General features: G+C 50.7%; 1 long non-coding RNA gene across 1 annotated transcript in view; it reads left to right on the plus strand.

The window, feature by feature from the left end:
* LOC123138086 (uncharacterized) overlaps window positions 1-983 on the plus strand; it is a 1990-nt gene extending 1007 nt beyond the window's left edge. Inside the window, exon 2 of the long non-coding RNA XR_006468859.1 lies at window positions 649-983. This is a non-coding gene — a long non-coding RNA (uncharacterized lncRNA). The remainder of the gene's footprint in view (window positions 1-648) is intronic.
* The last annotated feature ends 6109 nt before the right edge of the window (window positions 984-7092 follow it).

A 7092-nucleotide genomic window follows, 5' to 3' on the forward strand; every position in this document is an offset into this window, starting at 1 on the left:
GATGAGCGTGCTGGAACGTCGGATGGAATCCGATGACCACGATCAAGTGGCGCTCAGCACAACGGGCTGTGGGCCGCGTTGTCTAGGCTGCAGAGCGGCGCACGCCCAGCAGGCCGTGGGCTGCGAGCGGTGCGCGTCGCAGGCCATGGGACGGGCCGCGCAAGCAAAGAGGCCCGTCAGCATTTTGTCTATTTTTTTAGAAGCATGTTTTGGGTTGAATTATGTACAACTTTTAGAGAACGTTGCTCGGAATTTTTCTATTCAAACTGATCCAACAAAATGTTTGTTTTTAAAAATAGAAAAGTAAAAGAAATGCTTCTGAAAAGCATAAAGTTCATGGATTTTTTATTCATGTTTTCTGCAAAATAAATAAAAGTGCATTTTTAAAGGTGAATAGAACTAAAGTGAGTGTTAATTTTAAGAACATGTTAAAGTGATTATTAAAACAATTATGATTTTGTTATTTTATGACCAACATTGTTAATAACATAATCATGATTTATTGTTGTTATATGTGCATTTATTTCTATTTTCTGTCCAACGGTGATATAGTTTCAATTGCACCAACAGTTGTATGTTTTAATTTTGACCAACGTTGGATTAATGCATGCAATTGTTGTTATGATCTCACTTCATTGTGGTTTTCAGGCGGGTACTATTTGATGAGTTGCATCAAGGATGTTCCAACCCTCAGAGGTGACAACTACACTGAATGAAGAAAGAAGGTCGACAAGCTTTTGTTTGTCATTAATCAACGAGATGAACAACCGTCCTTGCTTGTTCGTGAGACAGTGAAGGGCTAGGTCTATGCCACTCCTTTTATATGAGACCAACATGTGAACCTACAATGACATGTATGTCTCCTTCATTTTCTCTGGAGAGACCATGCGAAGAGGGGCAGATCAACGGTGATGGGCATCAACATGATTTAGTAGCGGGAAATGCTGGGAATGAGATACATCAAAAAATTCACCAACTGACTATTGCTTGCCTACTTCATCTGTTTCCGCTTTGCATTTCGTCCATGGAGTACGACTTGTTGCAATACCACTATGCGCTCTTATGTTGTGATAGCCAGTAGCAAACTTGACTGCTTGCCCCCATTGATCGATCACTATGTTCGTTCACTTTGTGTGTCAAGCGGGAGAAGTAGTTGGCTAGTTTTTTATGTAGCAACTTTGGTCTTTTGTTCAGGTTTGTTCTACGGCAAAGTATGGTTTCTCCAACCCACTGGTCTGGCAATAAAGGATTGCAATTATGCTTTGTTTGTAGTGATTGCTCAACTGATGTTCTTTCAGTGGGTTTTAATTCTCATTGCTAACGATGAGTGGTTATTGTTGTATTTTAAGCCTTGTATGGCGAGTGCGTTTGCGGGTGCTTTCCACTTACTGGCTTATTAGTGCAATTTTCAAACTTCGCTGGGTGGTGAACAATCATTGGAAGAAGACGACCAAAGAGGTTATCCGTGTAAATACTATTAGAGGTTGTCATTTATTAACTTGTCCTTGTTTTGTACCAGCTGCAGCTTTACTTGATAAATATCATATATTAAACACTCTTTTGGGTGTATTTCTCAATACAAAACTTCCAACTTTTGCATTCACCTATAAGACAAGTACACTGTGGGCGTCAAAACCAATACTCATAGTCTAATAGTGTGCTCAGAAAAAGGTCTATCGCTCTGGTTTATATAAATAAAGACAGAGTACTAGCACAAACAAGAATCAGTACAAAAAGCGTAAAACAAAGGTCAATGAGGGCAACAACACAAATAAGCCCAAAGAAAAAACAAATATAAGTAGCAGCAAGCAAGCTAAACAGATGGTGTTGGGCCACCTCCTGTAGACCGTTGCTTAGGGGGGCATCGAGCTCGTCCCTACCCTTGCGTCTAGTGAGCAGCCAGTATGGTTGTGTAGGATATGAAGTTGGAGGTATGATAGAAGTGAGCAGGCTCTACCTCAAAGTTGGTTACATGTTGACATGATTCCACCGCATATGTGTAACCTTATTTACTGTCAAACTGGTGGCTGCGGAGAAGGTACTACAAGTTTGTTTGGTTGATGAAATTGATTAGTTAAGAGATAATGGATTTCATATTTATAATAAATTTATGACTGTGTGCTTTCTATGAGGTCCACTGGCAAGATCGACATGTAGGAACACTGGCTTCACGTGTTGAAGATCTTTCTCAATCAAAAATCAAAAATTCAGTTTTGCGGTGGAGGTGCTACAGAAATTGGACAGCCTGCGAAGAGCCTATCTTTGGGCTGTAACTAAAACTGTGTCTGGCCGCAAATGCAAAATTAACTAGGAGCACGTTTGCAGGTCCAAGCAATTTGGGGGCTTGTGAATCCTCAATCTGAAAAAGTTCGCCACCGCGCTCCGCCTTAGATGGCTATGGCTGGAGTGGGATGACCTGCCAAGGGCATGGTGTGGTACTGAGATCTCTTGTAGAAAGGAAGATCGAGACATCTTTGCGGCTGTCAGGGCATCTCCAGCCGCGCCCCCAGCAGGCCCTCCCCAGGCGATTTTGCCGCGCCGGCGCCAAAAAAAGGCCCCAGTCGCGCCCCCAGAAGCTCGTTTTTCGCCGGCTCGGGCCAAAACTGGTGCCGGCGGACCCAGGCCGAACCCGGCGCCCTGGGGGGCGCTTGGGGAGCCGGCACAAGCGAAAAAGGCACGTTGGCCCGCCCTGGAGGCAACCCGAGGGCCTTTTCCCGCCGTTTCTTGACACTTTTCCCTTGCATCTCTCCCGCTCGCTCGCCTTCCTCCCGCCATTCTCTCCCTTTCTTCCGCCAAACCCCCTCCCCCTCGCCGCGAAGAAGTACGCCATGCCGCGCGCGGCGGCAACCGCGACTGGCGCCGTGGCCCAGCCGAAGCAGAGGAAGCCGAGGGCGCCGCCATCGAAGCCACCGGGCCTATCGAACGCCGAGTGGAGGGTGGAAGTTCAGCGGCGCGAAGCAGTCACCGCCGACAGGCGGAAAAGGGCCATAGCCAAGAAGGCCCGCGATAACGCGGCGCGCGCGGCGGCGTCTTCCTCATCGGTCGACTAGGCGGGGATGAATCCACCCGTCGTCAGCCACGCCCAGTACGCGCCCTGGGGACAGCAAGGCGCCGGATCTTCATGGGGTTCATCGTCGCCCGGCTACGCCGACGGCGACGCGCACGGTGGGTTCAACCCAAACGTGACCTTCCCTCATGGTCACCCCGCTACGCGCACGCCCTCGCCCGCCTTCGTCGGCGTGCAGTACCCTCCATACAACTACTCGCCGCCCGCCGCCTACGCGTCCACACCGCCGCCCCATCTCTACCGTGGACCGCTACCCTTCTCGCACCTCGGCGACGCCGACGACACGGGAGCCGACATGGACGACATCATCGCGACAGGATCGACCGCGGCCGCCGCGTCTCCCGGGTTCGCCACCCAGGACGAGGTAGTGGACCTCAGCGGCGACATGGAGGCCGAGCTCGGCTACGTCTACGGCGACGACGCGCAGGAACCCGAGGAGGAGGAGGACGGGGACGAGGAGGAGGAGGAGCCGGCTCCTGTTCCGACGAAGGGGCGCCAGAAGAAGAAGAAGCGGGCGGCTAGGTCAGGCGAACCGCGCATCAAGTGGACGTCCAAGGAGGAGGAATGCCTCGCCGAAGCATGCAAAGTCGTCTGCCTCGACCCGACCACCAGCGCCGACCCCGCCGAGTGAATCGTTGCGCACGTGAACTTGCGGCGGCGGCGCTCTGTTTTTTTGTAACGCCAGACTACGTCCGATCGCCGGATTTGCGGCGTCTTTTGAGAGCGGGAACGACCAAGTTTAAATTTCCCGCATTCTGGGGCCGGCGCGTGGGGGCGTGACTGGGAGCTAGGTCGCCCCCAGGGGCCGAACTAGCGCCGGCACGCTCCCAGGCCGCTCTATTTAGGCGCCCTGGGGGGCCGAACGGCTGGAGATGCCCTCACTAAGGTCACAATTGGTGATGGCTCCAAGGCCAATTTCTTGGAGTTTTCTTGGTTGGATGGCATCTGTCCCAAAGACATCACGCCAAAAAATTTCAAGCTTTCCAGGAAGAAGCGTGGCACTGTTGCTTTGGCCCTCAAAGATGATAACTGGGTAAACTGGATTGACACAACCACAAGATTATCCCTAGTCCATCTTGGACAATTCATTGCTCTGTGGAACATGCTCTTGCCTATCAACCTCCAACCTGGTGTCCCGGACACCATCCTTTAAAAGCTCTCCAGTGATGGGTCTTACTCTGACAAGACGGCCTATTTGGCCCAATTTGCTAGACTTGTTCAATCCAACTTGCAAACCATTGTTTGGAAGGTGCCCCCTTCCCCCAAAAAAAAAGTAAATTCTTTGCATGGTTGGTCACAAAAAATCAGGTCTGGACGGCTGACAGGCTGCAGCGTCGTGGGTGGCCAAACTATGATCGTTGCCCGCTTTGCAATCAAGTGCGAGAGTCCGTGGCACATCTACTGTTCATGTGCCGCTTCTCCATTCGGGTCTGGAAGGAGGTCCTTGCATGGCTGCACCTTGATGTAGATACCACCCACTGGTTGAACTTTGGCACAGTAAGGTTTTGGTGGGATGGAGTCCTCGCCAACAATGCGCACCCGAGGAGAGTCTTGGCCTCCGTACTCCACCTTGTAACCTGGGAGCTTTGGAAGGAGCAAAATGCGCACGTGTTCAGGACCAAGGCGGCGCCTGCGGCGGTGATAGTGCGACTTATTAAGGACGAGGCGTCTATTTGGGCTATGGCGGGAGCCAAACATTTTGTAATTGGATGCCGCGAGAGTAGGCCTTTGCCCTTTTCCGCTTTGGCGGGGCTGTGATGTACTAAATCATACTCTTCTCTTTATTCAATGAAAATGGCAAATCTTTTGCCTCGTTTCATAAAAAAATCAGTTTTGTAGTTAGCTGATCCAATATATTTTGAATGATATGTCTTTTTATTGCGTCTGCTTAATAAATAGCGAGGTTTCTTCCGATATTTGCCCCGTCCTACAAAGTACATTGTAACTTCAAAATTCATTGACTGACGAGATAAACAATCGTCCTTGCTTGTTGGTGAGACTGTAAAGCGCTAGGCCACTACAGCACCCATGTTTTATATGCGACCAACAAGTGAAGCAACTTTAACATGTATGTCGCCTCCTTTTGCTATGGATATAACAGGGGTGAGGAGGGGTTGCAGACGATGATGCATGGGCAACATCGATGATGATTTAGAGGAAGACAAATGTTGGGAATGAGATACATCCGAAACTTAAGCCAAAGAAGATGCCGATGATCTAGCTACCCATCCAGATAAACAAGCGGTGTCCCTGTGTAACCTAGTACCGATCTATTATGAACAGTACCGACTTTGCTGCGACACCACTACCTGCTCGTACGTACTGTAGCTACGATAATCGGTACCAAGGTTGACCTCTTGCCGCGAGGTTGGACGGGCACCGCCGACTCATGTGTGCAGCTGTGTGAACTAGCGGTGCAGCTGAGCTGGAGAACTTGGTGGTGAAAACCATGAAGTATCGGGCCAGCTAGGCATCAAAACTGTGATGTGTCTGCCGTAGCACTAGCGGAGACAATAAACCAGGAGCGATCGCGGCCACAGCCAAACTCAAAGCTGCCGCAAATCAACACTGCTTCGTGACCGGTAATATCATCCTAACCATCAAGCTATGACTTCGTAGGTAATTCCCATGGTTCACTTAATCCTCACTAGGATTACGAAGTGTCACCTTAAATGGTGATCGGATGAAAAGTGTTGATGTTTGTATCACCCCACGTCAAGAGTCAATACCATCTCTCTTTATCGAAAACATGAAATATAAAGTGTGTGGTCAAAATATACGGCCACTAAACCATAAAGCTCCTGGATTATGATGCTTGGCAGGACTTGCAACCATTGCTTGGCACATTAGGACTGCTTTCTAATTTCTTGGTTCTTGCAAGATAGTTTTTAACATAGATAGTTCATAGCATAGGTTCAACTAATCCTCCTCCTCCTCCTCCTCCTCCTCCGACTCGGGGATGATGTCTTCCTCCTCCTCCGACGTCGTAATGAAGGCGTCAACATACCGATCATTGTTGGAGTCCCATGTCGACGCTTCTCCTAACTCGATGTTGAAAAGTGCGGCCGCCTTCCATGTGCGCCTGTCCTCGCAATAGGCGGCTCGCTCTACCCTCCTCTCCGCCCTCCTTCGCGCGTAGAATTCGCACTCGTTGACGATGTCCTCTGGGAACCGTTGGCGCCACTGCACCATCGCCTCCTCGTCCATATCAGCGATGTCGAGGCGGCGCTCCCGCCTCTGGTTGTTGCGACGGTCCTCATCGGTGACAAGCCGCGGGGGAGGCGCGAGCTCCTGCGCCTGCTCCCGCGTCGCCACCTCGGGGAAGTTCATCTCCTTACGAGGCCGCCGGAGGCGCCATGCTGCCGCGTTGTACGCGCGGGCGGCCTCGTGGGCGGTGTCGAAGGTGTTGGGGCTAAGGCGCATAGCGTCGGACCGGATCTCGGTGGAGAAGACGTCGGAGAGGCGCGCGGACGCCGCAGTAGCCCGAACTTCCCGGGTGACGCGGCGGCATGGTGGCGGCGAGGCAAGAGAAGAGGCGAGAAAGAGCGGCACAGGGCGCGCGACGAGGCACAAAGTGGTGGGAGGGCACCTGGAGGGCGCTGGATTTATAAAGCGCGCCGAACGCCATGCACCAAAACTAGATCGCGCACGGACGCTTTCTCACGCGCACCATCTTTTTCCGTGCGCCTGAATCTCCCGCGCTCGCTGGAGTACGCGAAAATGCTCCGCGTGCGCTAAAACCTACCTTTACCCGCGCGCATTTTTTACCGGCACTGTTGGAGATGCTCTAAAAGTCTTCAATCTATGCAACAAAAAAACATCAAAATAGTAGTATACTCCAAGAACAAAAAATATGCAGATTGGATGCATCACTCGAAATTCACAATAAAATAATAAAATAGAACATTAAGTGGTAGAATAAATACAATTGACTTTTCTTTCCTTCTCCACTAGAAAAGATCCCACGCTTTCCTCCTCCTCACGTCGGTGCCGCCACTGGTTCACCCCTTTTCGATGGCCTTTGG

The sequence above is a fragment of the Triticum aestivum genome, chromosome 1B (genome assembly GCF_018294505.1).
Source record: "Triticum aestivum cultivar Chinese Spring chromosome 1B, IWGSC CS RefSeq v2.1, whole genome shotgun sequence".
Classification (NCBI taxonomy): Eukaryota; Viridiplantae; Streptophyta; class Magnoliopsida; order Poales; family Poaceae; genus Triticum; species Triticum aestivum.